Raw genomic sequence first — 19407 nt, forward strand, 5'->3', positions numbered from 1 at the left:
TTCTATTGAGGATTTACTATATCCTGGGTACTGTTCAGATACAATCTACCAGGACCCATCTAACATGCTTGTATCTATAGAGACCATGGGATCCACCAAAACAATTTTGAATTTTTGATGTGTACATACCTTACATGGATGGAATCAAAATTAAATTGATTATATGCTAAATATACACATGCTGGTCCATTGTATATGGGAACAAAACATTAGAGCTTCTGTTTGTATTGTTTTAATTTAAATAATAAGAAAAGTGAAGTTTTACCTATAACTAATGTTAAAAAAGAAACAACAGGCCCAAAATGGAGCCACTTAGGCTAGGCCCCACCAAGACGTAATGCCTAACATATTTACAGTTTAAACTTTCCTCAGAAATGTTACTAGACAACCTGAAATGTCCTGGTCGGCACTAAGAAACTCACTGATAGACACTTTCCATTCCCCATAGGAGGGCGGTCTTGCCTAAAACAATGCATTCTTTGCTAATGATTTTCTTTTTTCCACTCCCTCTCTGCCTTTAAACTTTTTTTTTTTTTTTTCTGCAGCTTGGCAGAGCTTTCTTCGATGGGGTGCTGCCCAATTTATGAATCATTTAGTAAAGTCTATTAGACCTTCAAATTTACTCAGTTGAATTTTTGTTATTTACCACCAATAAGAATTGATGTTAGCAACTTCATTCAGTCACAGGTCACCTGCCCTCAGATTTCTTATGGGATGAGGGCAATTCTGTAACATTGAGGGGGCAATGGTGCCATTAATTTTTCTGGTTATCTTTTGGCATCCTGGTAGGCAGAAGTCTGAAACTGACCGCAAGATTGCTGTCTTTTAGTGTATATGCCTTGGATAATTAAAAATCCCAATCCTTAAAAATAGATATCATTTTAAATAAAAGTAATGTTATAAGCAAAAACTATCTAAATGTAAGTAAGGTTGGTGTGGTTTCTTTGAGTGGGATATGAAGGCGACTGCAGGGTAAATTTACAGAAAATGCATCAACCAGAAATCCAAGCATTCTATCATTCAAAAGCTAACTTTTGCATCAAAAATTCCCTTCAATTTAACAATCACTTAATATACACCCATTATGTGCCAGGAAAAATTGGGCAAATCAGAAAACAATCTAATGAGCATGCAGCTTGTCTTCTGCTTTAGAAGTCAGAAAATAAAGATAAATAAATAACATACAGTAAGGTAATTGTGAAGGGCTATGCGAAGGCTGACAGTGCATAACAACATCTTCATCACATTCTTAGACACACCATGAGACTACATTTTCCAGACTTCCAATGTGGCTGGATCCCTAGCGGTTAAATGGAGCCAAATGACTGAATTCGATCAAAGGAATGAAAGTAGAAATGATCTGGTCTCAGCCAAAATGGCTAAAGGTAGATGTGCTTTCTTTAAGTTCTTGCTCTGTTCCAGTTATCTAATGCTGCAAAAAATATCACTTCCAAATTTAATGGTCTGAAACAATTTTATTATGCTCATGGAGTCTGTAGATTAGAAATGTGGACAAGGAAGATCAGGGATGGTTTGTCTTTGCAAGTCTGTGTTCTTAGTTGGCAATACTAGGTGGCTGGAGATGATTCTATGTCTGGGATCTCAACGCAGAAACTACTTCACTCACTTGTCTAATACTGGCTAATACTGGCTGTAATTTGGGAATTTATCTGGAATTCTGTACCAGAAGACTAAAACATTATCTCTCCATGTACCCTTGGCTTCCTCACAGCACAGATGTTGGAGCATCCCAAGCGAACAAGACCTAACTTCGAAAGTCACATTGTGTCACTTATTTCATACTAATAAGTACACCCAGTTCAAAGGAAGGGAACATAGATACACCTCTGATTGAAGAAGTGTCAATATCACTTTTCAAGAAGAGCATATAGGATGAGAGAAATTGTTGTTGTTTTTGAAAATAGTATCTACCACATTCTCTTTCCCTATTACCTATGTGAATACAAATGAGAACAAAATTGGAAGGATCCCAGTCTGCTGATTCACACTGGTCTCTGATACGCATGAGAATACATTTTTATTGAGTCAAGCCACTGCATCTCTTTGGATTTTTTGTTTTATTTTGTTTCTATTACAACAGTTACTCTGTTTGGATTTACATAGAGCTAAGGATAATACATAAAGGAGAGAAAGAGAAAGAAAATGTTAGCCACTCACAGATGTTGATGTTAAAACTTAACTCACTGAACTGATAAATTTTAAAGTAAAGGTCTTAAGGAAGTAAGGGAATTAGCCTTATAGGTATCAGGTAGTAGGAAAAGAAGCACAAAGACTTTAAGTGGGAGTGTCAGATAAACTGCAAAGAGGACAGGGTGGCTGAAGCAGAGGGAGTAAACAGGTGAGTCAGAGAAGATGAGATAAAGGAAGTACCAAGGCCAGATCACGTGGAGCATTATAAGTCATACTAATGACTTTAGATTTTACCCTAAGTGAGAGGGGAGACCATTAGAGGAAAGTCATGATCTGATATATTTTAATAAAAGCACTTTGGCTGTTGAAAAAGAAATTGCAAGGGAATAGGGGCAGAAGCAGAGAGACCTATTAGAAAACTATTGTAGGAATCCTAGCAACATATGATAGTGATCTGGCTTAGGGTATTTAGAGTGCCAGCACTTCGGAGTGGTCAAATTCTGGACTTTTTTTTTTTTCTTTTGGTACTTGCTGAGGATTTTTTTTTTATTACTTTTAATTGTACTGAAATACACATAGCATAAAATTTACCATTTCAAACATTTAAAAATATACAGTTTGGTAGTACTTCATTCACACTGCTGTGCAACCAACCTCCAGAGCTCTTTTCACCTTGCAAAGTTGAAACTCTGTAACTATTAAACAACAACTTGGATATACTTTGAAGGTAGAGATGACAGAATCTGTAGGAATACATAGATGTGGAGGTTGAAGAAAAGAAAAAGAGAAGTAAAAGATGACAAAGATTTTGGTCTAAGTAACTGGAGGAATATCGCTGCTATAAGCTGAAATGTGTAAGACCTAAGGTACTGGTTAGTTATGTAAGGGGAAAGCAGAAGTTCAGTTTGAACATGTTAAATTGGAGATTTCTATTATATATTGATGTGAAGATATCAAAGAGGCAATTGTGTGTGTGTGTGTGTTTATATATATATATATATACACCATAGACATATATCTATATATCTAGATTTTAGGAAATAGTTCTGGGATGAAGTTATACATTAAGAATTCATGAGCATAAATGGTATTTATTTTCTTTTATTTTATTTTTAACATCTTCATTGGAGTATAATTGTTTACAATGTTGTGTTACATTCTGCTCTATAACAAAGTGAATCAGCTAAACATATACATATATCCCCATATCCCCTCCCTCCCACCCTCCCTATCTCACACCTCTAGGTGGTTACAAAGCAAGAACCTGATCTCCCCGTGCTATGTGGCTGTTTCCCACTAGCTATCTATTTTACATTTGGTAGTGTATATATATTAATGCCACTCTCTCACTTCATCCCAGCTTACCCTTCCCCACCCCACCACCCCCCTGCATCCGCAAGTCCATTCTCTACGTCTGCGTCTTTATTCCTGTCCTGCACCTAGGTTCATTAGAACAACTTTTTTTTTGATTCCATATATATGTGTTAGCATACAGTATCTGTTTACCTCTTTCTGACTTACTTCACTCTATAGGACAGATTCTAGGTTGATCCACCTCACTACAAATAACTCAGTTTTGTTTCTTTTTATGGCTGAGTAATATTCCATTGTATATATGTGCCACATCTTCTTTATCCATTCATCTGTCGATGGACACTTTGGTTGCTTCCATGTCCTGGCTATTGTAAATAGAGCTGCAATGAACATTGTGGTACATGACTCTTTTTGAATTATGGCTTTCTCGGGGTATATGCCCAGTAGTGGGATGATGGATCGGATGGTAGTTCTATTTGCAGATTTTTTAAGGAACCTCCATACTATTCTCCACAGTGGCTGTATCAATTTACATTCCCACCAACAGTGCAAGAGTGTTCCCTTTTCTCAACACCCTGCCCAGCATTTATTGTTTCTAGAGTTTTTGATGATGGCCATTCTGACCGGTGTGAGATGATATCTCATTGTAGTTTTGATTTGCATTTCTCTAATGATTAATGATGTAGAGCATCCTTTCATGTGTTTGTTGGCAATCTGTATATCTTCTTTGGAGAAATGTCTATTGAGGTCTTCTGCCCATTTTTGGATTTGTTTTTTTTGTTTTTTTTTATATTGAGCTGCATCAGGTGCTTGTGAATTTTGGAGATTAATTCTTTGTCAGTTGCTTCATTTGCAAATACTTTCTCCCATCCTGAGTGTTGTATTTTCATCTTGTTTATGGTTTCCTTTGCTGCGCAAAAGCTTTTAAGTTTCATTAGGTCCCATTTATTTTTGTTTTTATTTCCATTTCTCTAGGAGGTGGATCAAAAAAATGTTTTCATGATTTATGTCAGAGTGTTCTGCCTATGTTTTCTTCTAAGAGTTTTATATGTCTGGCCTTACACTTAGGTCCTTAATCCATTTTGAGTTTATTTTTGCATATAATGTTACGGAGTGTTCTAATTTTATTGTTTTACATGTAGCTGTCTAGTTTTCCCAGCACCACTTATTGAAGAAGCTGTCTTTTCTCCATTATATTTTCTTGCCTCCTTTATCAAAGATAAGGTGACCATAGGTGCATGGATTTATCTCTGGGCTTTCTATCCTGTTCCATTGATCTATATTTATGATTTTGTGACAGCACCATACTGTCTTGATTACTGTAGATGTAATATAGTCTGAAGTCCAGGAGCCTGATTCCTTCAGCTCCGTTTTTCTTTCTCAAGATTGCTTTTGGGGGCTTCCCTGGTGGCGCAGTGGTTGAGAATCTGCCTGCCGATGCAGGGGACACGGGTTCGTGTGCCAGTCTGGGAAGATCCCACATGCCGCGGAGCGGCTGGGCCCGTGAGCCATGGCCACTGAGCCTGCACGTCCGGAGCCTGTGCTCCACAATGGGAGAGGCCACAACAGTGAAAGGCCCGCGTACCGCAAAAAAAAAAAAAAAAAAAAAAAAAAAAAGAAAAGAAAAATAGCTTTGGGTATTCAGGGTCTTTTGTGTTTCCATACAAACAGTGAAATTTTATGTTCTTGTCCTGAGAAAAATGCCATTGGTAATTTGATAGGGATTGCATATTGAATCTGTAGATTACTTTGGGTAGTATAGTCATTTTCACAATGTTGATTCTTCTACTCCAAGAACATGGTATATGTCTCCATCATCTTTAATTTCTTTCATCAGTGTCTTATAGTTTTTGCATACAGGACTTTTGTCTCCTTAGGTAGGTTTATTTCTCGATATTTTATTCTTTTTGCTGCAATGGTAAATGAGAGTGTTTCCTTAATTTCTCTTTCAGATTTTTCATCATTAGTGTATAAGAAGGCAAGAGATTTCTGTGCATTAATTTTTATCTGCTACTTTATCAAATCCATTGATTAGCTCTAGTAGTTTTCTGGTAGCATCTTTAGAATTCTATATATATAGTATCATGTCATCTGCAAACAGTGACAATTTTATTCTTCTTTTCCAATTTGGATTCCTTTTTTTTCTTTTTCTTCTCTGATTGTGGTGGCTAAAACTTCCAAAACTATGTTCAGTATTAGTGGTGAGAGTGGGCAACCTTGTTTTGTTCCTGATCTTAGTGGAAATGATTTCAGTTTTTCACCATAGACAATGATATTGGCTGTGTGTTTGTCATATATGGCCTTTATTATGTTGAGGTAAGTGTCCTCTAAGCCTACTTTCTGGAGGGTTTTTTATCATAAAGCGGTATTGAATTTTGTCAAAAGCTTTTTCTGCATCTATTGAGATGATCATATGGTTTTTATCCTTCAGTTTGTTAATATGGTGTATCACATTGATTGATTTGCATATATTGAACAATCCTTTCATTCCTGGAATAAACACCACTTGATCATGGTGTATGATCCTTTTAATGTGCTTTTGGATTCTGTTTGCTAGTATTTTGTTGAGGATTTTTGCATCTATGTTCATTAGTGATATTGGCCTGTAGTTGTCTTTTTTTGTGATATCTTTCTTTGGTTTTGGTATCAGGGTGATGGTGGCCTCGTAGTATGAGTTTGGGAGTGTACCTCACTCTGCTATATTTTGGAAGAGTTTGAGAAAAATTCGTGTTAGCTCTTTAAATGTTTGATAGAATTCACCTGTGAAGCCATTTGGTCCTGAGCTTTTGTTAGTTGGAAGATGTTTAACACAGTTTCAAGCTCAGTGCTTGTGACTGGTCTGTTTCTATTTTCCATTTCTTCCTGGTGCAGTCTCAGAAGGTTGTGCTTTTCTAATAATTTGTTCATTTCTTCCAGGTTGTCCTTTTTATTGGCATATGGTTGCTTGTAGTAATCTCTCATGATCCTTTGTAATTCTGCAGTGTCAGTTGTTACTTCTCTTTTTTCATTTCTAATTCTGTGATTTGAATCTTTTCCTTTTTTTTCTTGATGAGTCTGGGTAATGGTTTATCAATATTTTTATCTTGTCAAAGAAGCAACTTTTAGTTTTATTGATCTTTGCTTTTCTTTCCTTCATTTCTTTTTTATATCTGATCTGATTTTTATTATTTCTTTCCTTCTGCTAACTTTGGGTATTTTTTTGTTCTTTCTCTAATTGCTTTAGGTGTAAGGTTAGGTTTTTTTTTTTTTTTTTTTTTTTTTGCGGTATGCGGGCCTCTCACTGTTGTGGCCTCTCCCGTTGCGGAGCACAGGCTCCGGACGCGCAGGCCCAGCGGCCATGGCTCACGGGCTTAGTTGCTCCGCGGCACGTGGGATCCTCCCGGACCGGGGCACAAACCCGTGTCTCCTGCATCGGCAGGCGGATTCTCAACCACTGCGCCACCAGGGAAGCCCCGGTTAGGTTGTTTATTTGAGATTTTTCTTGTTTCTTGATGTAGAACTGTATTGCTATAAAATTCCCTCTTAGAACTGCTTTTGCTGAATCCCATAGGATTTGGGTCATCGTGTTTTCATTATCATTTGTTTCTAGGTATTTTTTTATTTCCTCTTTCATTTCTTCACTGATCTCTTGGTTATTAAGTAGTGTATTGTTTAACCTCATGTGTTTGCATTTTTTACAGATTTTTTCCTCTAATTGATATCTAGTCTCATAGCATTGTGGTTGGAAAACATACTTGATATGATTTCAATATTCTTAAATTTCCCAAGGCTTGATTATTGACCCAAGATATGATCTATCCTGGACAATCTTCCATGAGCACTTGAGAAGAAAGCATACTGTTGTTTTTGGATGTAATGTCCTATAAATAACAATTAAATCCATCTTGTTTAATGTGTTATTTAAAGCTGTGTCTCTTATTTATTTTCATTTTGGATGATCTGTCCATTGGTGAAAGTGGGGTGTTAAGGTCCCCTACTCTTTTTGTGTTACTTCCAATTTCCCATTTTATGGCTGTTAGCATTTGCTTTCTGCATTGAGGCGCTCCTATGTTGGCTGCATAAATATTTACAGTTGTTATATCTTCTTGGATTGATCCCTTGATCATTAAGTAGTGTCCTTTTTTTGTCTCTTGTAATAGTCTTTATTTAAAGTCACTTTTGTCTGATATGAGAATTGCTATTCCAGCTTTCTTTTGATTTCCATTTGCATGGAATATCTTTTTCTATCCCATCACTTTCAGTCTGTGTGTGTCCCTAGGTCTGAAGTGGGTCTCTTGTAGACAGTATATATATATGCATCTTGTTTTTGAATCCATCCAGACAGTGTATGTGTTTTGGTTGGAGCCTTTAATCCATTTATATTTAAGGTAATTACTGATATGTATGTTCCTATTACCACTTTGTTAATAGTTTTGGATTTGTTATTGTAGGTCTTTTCCTTCTTTTCATTCTCTTGTATTTCCTGCCTAGAGAATTTCCTTTAGCATTTGTTGTAAAGCTGGTTTGGTGGTGCTGAATTCTCTAAGCTTTTGCTTGTCTGTAAGGGTTTTAATTTCTCCATCAAATCTTAATGAATCCTTGCTGGCTAGAGTAATTTTGGTTGTAGGTTTTTCCCTTTCATCACTTTAAAAATGTGCTGCCACTCCCTTCTGGCTTGTAGAGTTTCTGCTGAAAGATCAGCTGTTAACCTTATGGGGATTCCATGCATGTTATTTGTTGCTTTTCCCTTGCTGCTTTTAATAGTTTTTGTTTGTATTTAATTTTTGATAGTTTCATTAATATGTGTCTTTGCATGTTTCTCCTTGGATTTATCCTGTATGGGACTCCGTGCACTTCCTGGACTTGGTTGACTACTTCCTTTCCCATATTAGGGAAATTTTCAACTATAATCTCTTCATATATTTTCTCAGTCCCTTTCTTTTTCTATTCTTCTTTTGGGATCCCTATAATTTGAATGTTGGTGCATTTAATGTTGTCCCAGAGGTCTCTGAGACTGTCCTCCATTCTTTTCATTCTTTTTTCTTTATTCTGTTTTGTGGTCATTTTTTCCACTATTTTATCTTCCAGGTTATTTATCCGTTCTTCTGCCTCAGTTATTCTGCTATTGATTTCTTCTAGAAAATTTTTAATTTCATTTACTGTGTTGTTCATCATTGTTTGTTTGCTCTTTAGTTCTTCTAGGTCCTTGTTAAATGTTTCTTGTATTTTCTCCATTCTATTTCCAAGATTTTGGATCATCTTTACTCTTATTACTCTGAATTCTTTTTCAGGTAGACAGCATATTTCCTCTTCATTTATTTGATCTGGTGGGTTTTTACTTTGCTCCTTCATCTGGTGCCTACTTCTCTCTCTTCTCATTTTGCTTAACTTACTGTGGTTGGGTTCTCCTTTTCACAGGCTGTAGGTTCATAGTTTCCATTGTTTTTGGTGTCTGCCCCCCATGGGTAAGGCTGGTTCAGTGGGCTATGTAGGCTTCCCACTGTAGGTGGAGGGGACTGGTGCCTGTGTTCTGGTGGATGAGGCTGGATCTTGTCTTTCTGGTGGGCAGGATTGTGTGTGGTGGTGTGTTTTGGGGTGTCTGTGAACTTATTATGATTTTGGCAGTCTCTCTGCTAATGGTGGGGTTGTATTCCTGTCTTGCTAGTTGTTTGGCATGGGGTGTCCAGCACTGGACTTGTTGGTCATTGAGTGGAGCTGGGTCTTAGTGTTGAGACGGAGGTCTCTGGGAGAGCTCTTTCCAAATGATATTACATGGGACCAGGAGGTCTCTGATGGTCCAATGTCCTGTACTTGGCTCTGTCACCTCAGATGTTTAGGCCTGACACCTGGCTGGAGCATCAAGACCCTGTCAGCCACATGGCTGGAGGATGGGCAAGTCCAAAAGGAATTAGGTTTCTGGCCCTTGGATATTGGCTGACTTGGGATTGGGACTCCACAGCTGTGCCTCAGTGGTTGGCGTAGCCACCCCAGGAGCTTCCGCACATTGGTTGGTATGCGGCTATGTGCAGAAGCCTTGCACCTGACACGTTGGATTGGTTTTCCCAGCACAGAACTTCTGCAGGGACACACCTTGGCTCCTGTGTGGAGAAGCGCTGTGCACACCACCACAACCCAAGATGGCAGCGGCCGGCTCATAAATGGTGTTTAAATCCATGTACCTGTATAGGCGCACCAAGAGGCAGAGTGTAAACAGAAGAAAGAAGAGGTATGAGAACAAGCCCTAGAGCATTCCAATATTTAGATGTTTGAGACGTAAAAAAATACCAGTGAAAGAAATTGAGAAGGCACGGAATGTGTGCTCTCCCAGAAACAAAAGGATAAAGTATTTCAAGGGGGAGAGATTAATCGATTGTGTATAATGCTATTGACAGGTCAAGTAAAATGGATGCTAAGCAATGACCATAGGATTTAATCATTTCAATGTCATCAGTGACTTTGAGAAAAGCAGTTTCAGTCATTTGATGAATTCAAAAAGTTGACCAAGTGGGCCTAAGAAAATGCCAAGGAAGCAAGCCTGGAAACAGTTAAGGTATACAGTACTTTCAAGAATCTGTTTTATAAAAATAAGAAAATAAATAAGGGAGTACTTGGATGGGAATGTGGGATCACGGCTCAGATGTGCAAAAAGTGGTGTATGACTTCACAACATGGTTAATTTTATAAAATAACACCTTAAAACATATATTCATTACAACATTTTGAAATAAAAGAAGGGCAGTACTGTTGAACAGTGTTTGTATCACACAGTGGTAAGTTAACGATCTTGTGGCAAAGTTTTTAAAAGAGGTATTGAATATATGATGAATTATGCATTTCCAAATTTGCTGATGTTTTCTCTGATGATGATAACTGTCAGTAATTTGCTACATAGCAGTGTTTTAAGAAAATAAACACAATCTGTCCAGGGTAAAGGTGACATTTTAACAATAAATGAGAAAGTAACTGCTTTTTGAAATTGCTCGCACTGAATAATTTCCCTCCAAGGGTGAGTACAGGCCTTCCCCAATTCCCATGATGCTTGTGGATAGCACTTAACAGTTAACAGGTCTTTACTAAAGACGTGGATACAAAAGGGAAGTATGAAACAGGAAACAGTATAATACTACATGTGACTTACATTCTATCCAAGGGCCCAGTCTTTTACATCCTGGCTCCCAGAAACCCTAAAACTCAGATAACTCACTTCATCCCACACATCCTCCCGGAAAATGTTCCAGGCCTTTCCATCACTTGGAGTCTCACTGGGACAAAGTTATCACAGGCCCAAAGATGGAAAAAAGTTATCCTTCCTCTAAATTTCAGGATCTAGAAGAGAGCCTAAGTCTGCCTAAAGAAAAAGAAAAACACGCTTGATTCCTTTCCAGAATAAAACAAGGGAAATGTCTATTTCCTTCATTTCAAAACCTGATTCTGTTACATAGACATGAAAGTCACAAAAAAAGTTCAACACTTGTATATTTTTGCAAAGTACCAAGTTCATTAAATCTCTTTATCTATAAAATAAACATTATTAACTTGTTGAATTACTTTGCCCTTTCATAAGAGAAAAATAAAGTACTATTTAAAACAGGATTTTACTGGCAATAAATTTCAATTTCTAGCATGTCTACTGATATCTAGCACATCATTTTCCAAGTCGGTGTAGAACTAGAGCATTAAGTTATAAAATAAAGTTTTTGAGTGTCTTTGCAATATAACATATTGATTAAGAGAAGGACATGGAAGTCAGTCTTATATCTGGAACCATATCCTGGTGCCTTCACTTAGTGCTTTTATCTCTCTTATAATGAACTTCCTTATCTTTAGTATCAGTCATAATACTACCTCTTTCATGAGCTCTTGGTAAAAATAAATATGATGATAGAAATATCATCTTAGATTTCAGAATAGGATCTGCGACATAGTACATGATCAATAATTGTATCTATCATTTTTAATGCTGTTTTCAATACTGTAGGATTGTCCTCTAATTAGTTCATGTCTCAGTGTTTTCTCCTAAAGAGTTTCTGCTAATGGGAGAGGAAAGCAAATTTTTTCTACTTGGATCTGAAGCCTAACTCAAACCTTCTCTCCTTCGTTCCATTCACTCACAATCATGGCACTTGTAAAGTCTCATGTTATATCTCTTACAAATTATGTTAATTAGAACTCCTAATCATTATATATGTTTTTCGCATTCATAAATGTCTTCCGACTCACTTATCAAATACACTATTTTATTTTCTCCAAATGCTTAAGTAAACACAACATTCCAGGAGGACAAACCATGCTTATCATGTGTCCTCTAGCTTTATTCCCAAGGGTTTCCACATGCCTTGTTTGAAAAGTAGGAACCTCCATCATACAGTGCATTCATATCCACATAGCATTAAAGCCCCACATCTGTCACATGGTTACCATACTAGCCTCATATCCTCACACTTTTCATCTCCCATTTTACTTTCCAGTTGTGTCAAATTGCCTGCATATCCTTAACTCTATTCTTTTTCTTGCCTCCAAGTCTTTGCTCCTGCTATTCCTAATGAAAGCATAACTCAGTCTGAAATTGATCCTGTGCTTTAAGATGAAATGGCTGTTCTTAATTCAGGAAGCTACCTTCCCATTCCCATATGGCTTTGTTAATATTTAGCTATATTTATTGACTATACAGAATTATATTATTATCAATACATTATGTACAACTATAGAATTGGCTATATACAGTTATCAAGAAATATAAAGGTGTGAGTTTTCTAGGGCTGACATAACAAATTACCATAAACTTGATACTTAAAACAATAGCAATGTATCTCTCACAATTCTGGAGGCCAGAAGTCTGAAATCCAGGTGTCAGCAGGACCATGCTTCCTCTGGAGACTCGAGGGGAGAATCCTGCCTTGCCTCTTCCAGCCTCTAGTGGCTTCCAGTGTTCCTTGGTTGCAACTACATAACTCTAATTTCTGCCTCCATTTTCATATGTCTTTCTCCTCCCCAGGTGTCTCCTCTCTGTGTCTTTTAAGGACACTTATCATTGCTTAAATGTCAGAAGAAAAATGTAATCTGATTTTTAGCAGTTACTACATTAATTATACAACTGCCATTAAAATATGAATTTAAAAAATATAATGGCAGGCTAATGTGAACAAAAGTAACCTAGTGAGGTTTTAGAAATCCTCCTGCTTGGTTAAAATGAAAAACAAAACATTTGCTTCTACTTTGTGTAAAATGCAGTCATCCCAGAGTTCCACCTTCTCACAAAGAAATTCATCAAAATTACACAATTTTGTTACCTACTTATTAAGCCTGAATATACATGAGCACCATTTCAATGTGCAATTTTCTTAGATACTGAGCTTATTAGGGTATAACATATAGTGTGTTCCATTTGTCTAACCTAGTAAACTCAGAGGGTATGAATCATATTTCCTCAATGGTTTTATGTTATATATTACAGAAAATAGGGGGGAAAGGTAGGAGGTATGATGTGGGAAAGGTATGTCAAAATAATGTTGAACAGTTTGTAGACATGTTCCAAACAGCTTGCATTCAGTAGAGCATGCTGGATCTTGGACTTCTCAGTAACTTTCTCTAGTTCTTCTAGTAATATTCATAAATTCACTACTCAGCTTTGTTCTTTTTCTCCCTGCATGCTGATTCCCTAGCTGTTTAATTTTCTGCTATTACTTATTTCAAAAGCATCTCAGGGGCTTCCCTGGTGGCACAGTGGTTAAGAATCTCCCTGCCAATGCAGGGGACATGGGTTCGAGCCCTGGTCTGGGAATATCCCACAAGCCACGGAGCACATAAGCCCATGCGCCACAACTGCTGAGCCTGCGCTATAGAGACTGCGAACCCAACTACTGAAGCCCACAAGCCTAAAGTCCCTGCTCCACAACAAGGGAAGCCACTGCAGAGAGAAGCCTGCACACCACAATGAAGAGTAGCCCCCGCTCGCTGCAACTAGAGAAAGCCCGTGTGCAGCAACGAAGACCCAACGCAGCCAGAACTAAATAAATAAATTTTTTAAAAAAAGCATCTCAGCTTTAAAAGACAGCAATAGTAACAGAACCAAGTACCAGGGGACTAGCATCACACTTGGCCAATAACTTACACTCCCATAAGAATATATTGATTATATATGAATGTGTAAGAAACCTGTCATGTTTACTCATCTTTTGTTACATTGGGCAGATATAGTTATTACTAGGGAGGGTGGGAGGGAGAGAGATGCAAGAGGGAAGAGATATGGAAGCATATGTATATGTATACGTATAACTGATTCACATTGTTATAAAGCAGAAACTAACACACCACTGTAAAGCAATTATACTCCAATAAAGATGTTAAAATAAAGCCACTATTATGCATTTGTGGGGTTTTCTTTATTATTTTCAAAGGACACATAATAACATCAGTCATATCATTCAGTGTGTAAACCGTGTACATGATCTGGTATATGACCCTATGCTTTTTGCCACAAAGAATAGGTTTTTGAGTGTTTACAGAGATTCTAAAGCAGCTACTCAATATAACTATTCTTTGTTCAACTTATTGTTATATTTTTCCTAATCTAAGTAAATTATTTGGTTAAAAGAAAAGTATTCTGAAATATTAGTGAACTGTTTCCTGTCTAAGGTGGTAAATATAAAATCTTCCTCATAGGGCTTCCCTGGTGGCGCAGTGGTTGAGAGTCCACCTGCTGATGCAGGGGACACGGGTTCGTGCCCCAGTCCAGAAAGATCCCACATACCGCAGAGCAGCTAGGCCTGTGAGCCATGGCCGCTGAGCCTGCAGGTCCGGAGCCTATGCTCAGCAACAGGAAAGGCCACAACAGTGAGAGGCCTGTGTACTGCCAAAAAAAAAAAAGAAAGAAAAAAAAATCTTCCTTATTAAAAAAAAAAAGGACACATCATTAGATTTAGGGGCCACTTGTGTAAATCAGAATGATCTCATATCAATCCTCTTAACTACAGCTGCAGAGATTCTTTTTCTAATTAAGGTGACATTCAAGGTTCTAAGGGATAGGACATTCACAGATTGTTTTTTCTTTTTTAAAAAAATAAATTTATTTATTTTTGGCTGTGTTGGGTCTTTGTTGCTGTGTGTGGACTTTCTCTAGTTGCAGTGAGCAGGGGCTGCTTTTTGTTGTGAGCAGCGAACATGGGCTTCTTGCTCTGATGGCTTCTCTTGTTGCAGAGCATGGGCTCTTGGTACATGGGCTTCCGTAGTTGTGGCACAAGGGCTCAGTAGTTGTGGCGCGCGGGCTTAGTTGCTCTATGGCATGTAGGATCTTCCTGGACCAGGGCTCGAACCCGTGTCCCCTGCATTGGCAGGCAGATTCTTAACCACTGCGCCACCAAGGAAGTCCCTCACACATTGTTTTAAGACCACCATTCAACCCACTCTAGGGGAGATGGTGACCAGACCTGTTTTAGTTAATCTGGTTCTTGAAAGGTTACAGGACATTTTAAATAAACTGACAATAATCATGAAAAGACACAGATACCACTAAGAGTACTTCACTTGGCTGATGGCTAATTATAATAAAAATAAATTTCAATATAAAATATGGCTAATTATAATAAAAATAAATTTCAATATAAAATATTACAACAGTTAAATGTCAGAATATGGAAATTCACACTGCAAAAAATGGTTTAGAAATAAATATGTGAAGTTTAAAGTGCCTGAAAAATATTAACTCAATAAGGAATGATGACGATGAAATTTGACTTCAGAGGAAGTGATGGTTTTCAAACACGCATTATCTCTCCAAGAATTGACCTTTAGTATTCATACATTGTGCCATAATTTGTCTTCTCTTTATCCGAAGACAGCGTAAAGAAGTCAAGAGTCTTAATCAGAGGTTGTTCCATCCCCTCAATTGTCACTATTATGGCCAAGAAAATACCATTCTAAGAAGCTGGTAAAGCAGGGAACTGACTCCTGTGTTTGGACTGTCTTAGAGCAGTCCTCAGCATGATCCCTTGATTAGATTTTTCAAATGGGATGTGAAGAATAGGGAGCAACAGGAAGGGCCATAAATGAGTGATTTTGTGTTTTGTTGAGTTTTTCAGTTAAGAAAAAAGGGAGATCTCCAGAGAGAGAGTCAATAATTAGCCTTTGTCCCTGCAGTTGCAAGAATTGGGAGACTTCACATTTTGAGCAGAAAAGCCATGTCTGTTATTGTTAACTTACAGTGAATTTTTAAAGTCTCAGAAAGTGTAAAAATAGAACTTGGATAAGGAGCAGGGAGGGGATGAGGTAAAAGTCATGAATACAGTTCAAATTCAAGGTAGATATTCTAAAATACAAAGCATATACAATGACCACAAGGCAATGCCAGGAGAAAAATCAGAAATGAAGCAATATAAGTTAACCCAGTTTACTTAATAAAGTCAGAACTTTAACTTGCAGAGTCTATATGTATCAGATAAAATTAACCTGCTATATATGAAATAAGAACATAGAGAACCAATGGAGACAGACTGATAGCAAGGGAGAGGAATAAAAGAAAGATGTGGTTCTGTTGGGAATATCTGCTCTAATTCCCTCCCACTCATTTCAGTAGTAAAGAAAAAAGCTGACTTTCTTAGCAGCATCTGAATCTGCTAATTAGCAACATAATTCCAGCCTGATGTTCATTGTCCCAGTAATGGCTTTCCTACATTAACTCTCAGTATACGCAAGCAAGCATGAAGTATGGAAACATCCTAAGCACTCTCTAAGGTTTTAGGATATTTGGACTGAAAGTGTACTGCTATTCATGAATTAAAAAGAAAATCAAAGCACAGAGAGTCCCATAAATCCAAGGAGATAAATCCAAGGAGAACCACAGCAAGACACATATTAATCAAAGTATGAAAAATTAATACAAAGAAAACATATTAAAAGCAGCAAGGGAAAAACAAATAACACACAAGGGAATCTCCATAAGGTTAACAGCTGATCTTTCAGCAGAAACTTTGCAAGCCAGAAGGGAGCAGCAGGACATATTTAAAGTGATGAAGGAGAAAAACCTACAACCAAGATTACTCTACCCAGGAAGGATCTCATTCAGATTTGATGGAGAAATGAGAACCTTTACAGACAAGCAAAAGCTGAGAGAGTTCAGCACTACCAAACCAGCTTGAAAACAAATGATAAAGGGACTTCTGTAGGCAAGAAACACAAGAGAAGGAAAAGACCAACAAGAACAAACCCCAAACAATAAAGTAAATGGTAATAGGAACATACATATCAATAATTACCTTAAATGTAAATGGATTAAATGCTCCCAGCAGAAGACACAGACTGGCTGAATGGATACAAAAACAAGACCCGTATATATGCTGTCAACAAGAGACCCACTTCAGACTTAGGGACACATACAGGCTGAAAGTGAGGGGATGGAAAAAGATATTCCATGCAAATGGAAATCAGAAGAAAGCTGGAGTAGCAATTCGCATATCAGACAAAATAGACTTTAAAATAAAAACTATTACAAGAGACAAAGAAGGACACTACATAATGATCAAGGGATCGATCCATGAAGAAGATATAACAATTGTAAATATTTATGCACCCAACATAGGAGCACCTCAATACATCAGGCAAATACTAACAGCCATAAAAGGGGAAACTGACAGTAACACAATCATAGTAGAGGACTTTAACATCCCACTTTCACCAATGAACAGATCACCCAAAATGAAAATAAATAAGGAAACACAAGTTTTAAATGATATATTAAACAAGATGGACTTAATTGGTATTTATAGGACATTCCATCCAAAAACAAAAGAACACACATTTTTCTCAAGTGCTCATGGAACATTCTCCAGGATTGATCATATGTTGGGTCACAAATCTAGCCTTGGCAAATTTAAGAAAATTGAAATCACATCAAGTATCTTTTCCAACCACAATGCTATGAGACTAGATATCAATTACAGGAAAAAATCTGTAAAAAATAAAAACACATGGAGGCTAAACAATACACTACTTAATAATGAAGTGATCACTGAAGAAATCAAAGAGGAAATAAAAAAATACCTAGAGACAAATGACAATGGAGACACGATGACCCAAAACCTATGGGATGCAGGAAAAGCAGTTCTAAGAAGGAAGTTTATAGCAATACAATCCTACCTTAAGAAACAAGAAACATCTCGAATAAATAACCTAACCTTTCACTTAAAGCAATTAGAGAAAGAAGAGCAAAAAACCCCAAATTTAGAAGAAGGTAAGAAATCATAAAGATCAGATCAGAAATAAATGAAAAAGAAGGAAATGATAGTAAAGATCAATAAAACGAAAAGCTGGTTCTTTGAGAAGATAAGCAAAATTGATAAACCATTAGCCAGACTCATCAAGAAAAAAAAGGGAGAAGACTCAAATAAGTAGAATTAGAAATGAAAAAAGGAGAAGTAACAACTGACACTGCAGAAATACAAAAGATCATGAGAGATTACTACAAGCAACTGTATGCCAATAAAATGGACAACCTGGAAGAAATGGACAAATTCTTAGAAATGCACAACCTGCCGAGACTGAACCAGGAAGAAATAGAAAATATGAACAGACCAATCACAAGCACTGAAATTGAAACTGTGATTAAAAATCTTCCAACAAACAAAAGCCCAGGACCATGTGGTTTCACAGGTGAATTCTATCAAATATTTAGATAAGAGCTAACACCTATCCTTCCCAAACTCTTACAAAAGATAGCAGAGGGAGGAACACTCCCAAACTCATTCTATGAGGCCACCATCACCCTGATACCAAAACCAGACAAAGACGTCACAAAGAAAGAAAACTACAGGCCAGTATCACTGATGAACATAGATGCAAAAATCCTCAACAAAATACTAGCAAACAGAATGCAACAGCACATTAAAAGGATCATACACCATGATCAAGTGAGGTTTATTCCAGGAATGCAAGGATTCTTCAATATATGCAAATCAATCAATGTGATATACCATATCAACAAACTGAAGGAGAAAAACCATATGATCATCTCAATAGATGCAGAGAAAGCTTTTGACAAAATTCAACACCCATTTATGATAAAAACCCTGCAGAAATTAGGCATAGAGGGAACTTTCCTCAACATAATAAAGGCCATTATATGACAAACCCACAGCAAACATCATCCTCAATGGTAAAAAACTGAAACCATTTCCCCTAAGATTGGAACAAGAAAAGGTTGCCCACTCTCACCACTCTTATTCAACATAGTTTTGGAAGTGCTAGCCACAGCAATCAGAGAAGAAAAAGAAAGAAAAGGAATCCAAATCAGAAAAGAAGTAAAGCTGTCACTGTTTGCAGATGACATGATACTATACATAGAGAATCCTAAGGATGCTACCAGAAAACTACTAGACCTAATCAATGAATCTGGTAAAGTAGCAGGATACAAAATTAATGCATAGAAATCTCTAGCATTCCTATAAACTAATGCTGAAAAATCTGAGAATGAAATTAAGAAAACACTCCCATTTACCATTGTAATAATAAGAATAAAATATCTAGGAATAAACCTAACTAAGGAGACAAAAGACCTGTATGCAGAAAACTATAAGACACTGATGAAAGAAATTAAAGATGATACAATTAGATGGAGAGATATACCATGTTCTTGGATTGGAAGAATCAACATTGCGAAAATGACTCTACTACCCAAAGCAATCTACAGATTCAATGCAATCCCTATCAAACTACCACTGGCATTTTTTACAGAACTAGAACAAAAAATTTCACAATTTGTATGGAAACACAAAAGACCCCGAATAGCCAAAGCAATCCTGAGAACGAGAAATGGAGCTGGAGGAATCAGGCTCACTGACTTCAGACTACACTACAAAGCTACAGTAATCAAGACAGTATGGTACTGGCACAAAAACAGAAATATAGATCAATGGAACAGGATAGAAAGTCCAGAGATAAACCCACACACATATGGTCAGTTTATCTTTGATA

This window comes from Kogia breviceps, chromosome 5 (assembly GCF_026419965.1).
Source record: "Kogia breviceps isolate mKogBre1 chromosome 5, mKogBre1 haplotype 1, whole genome shotgun sequence".
NCBI lineage: Eukaryota > Metazoa > Chordata > Mammalia > Artiodactyla > Physeteridae > Kogia > Kogia breviceps.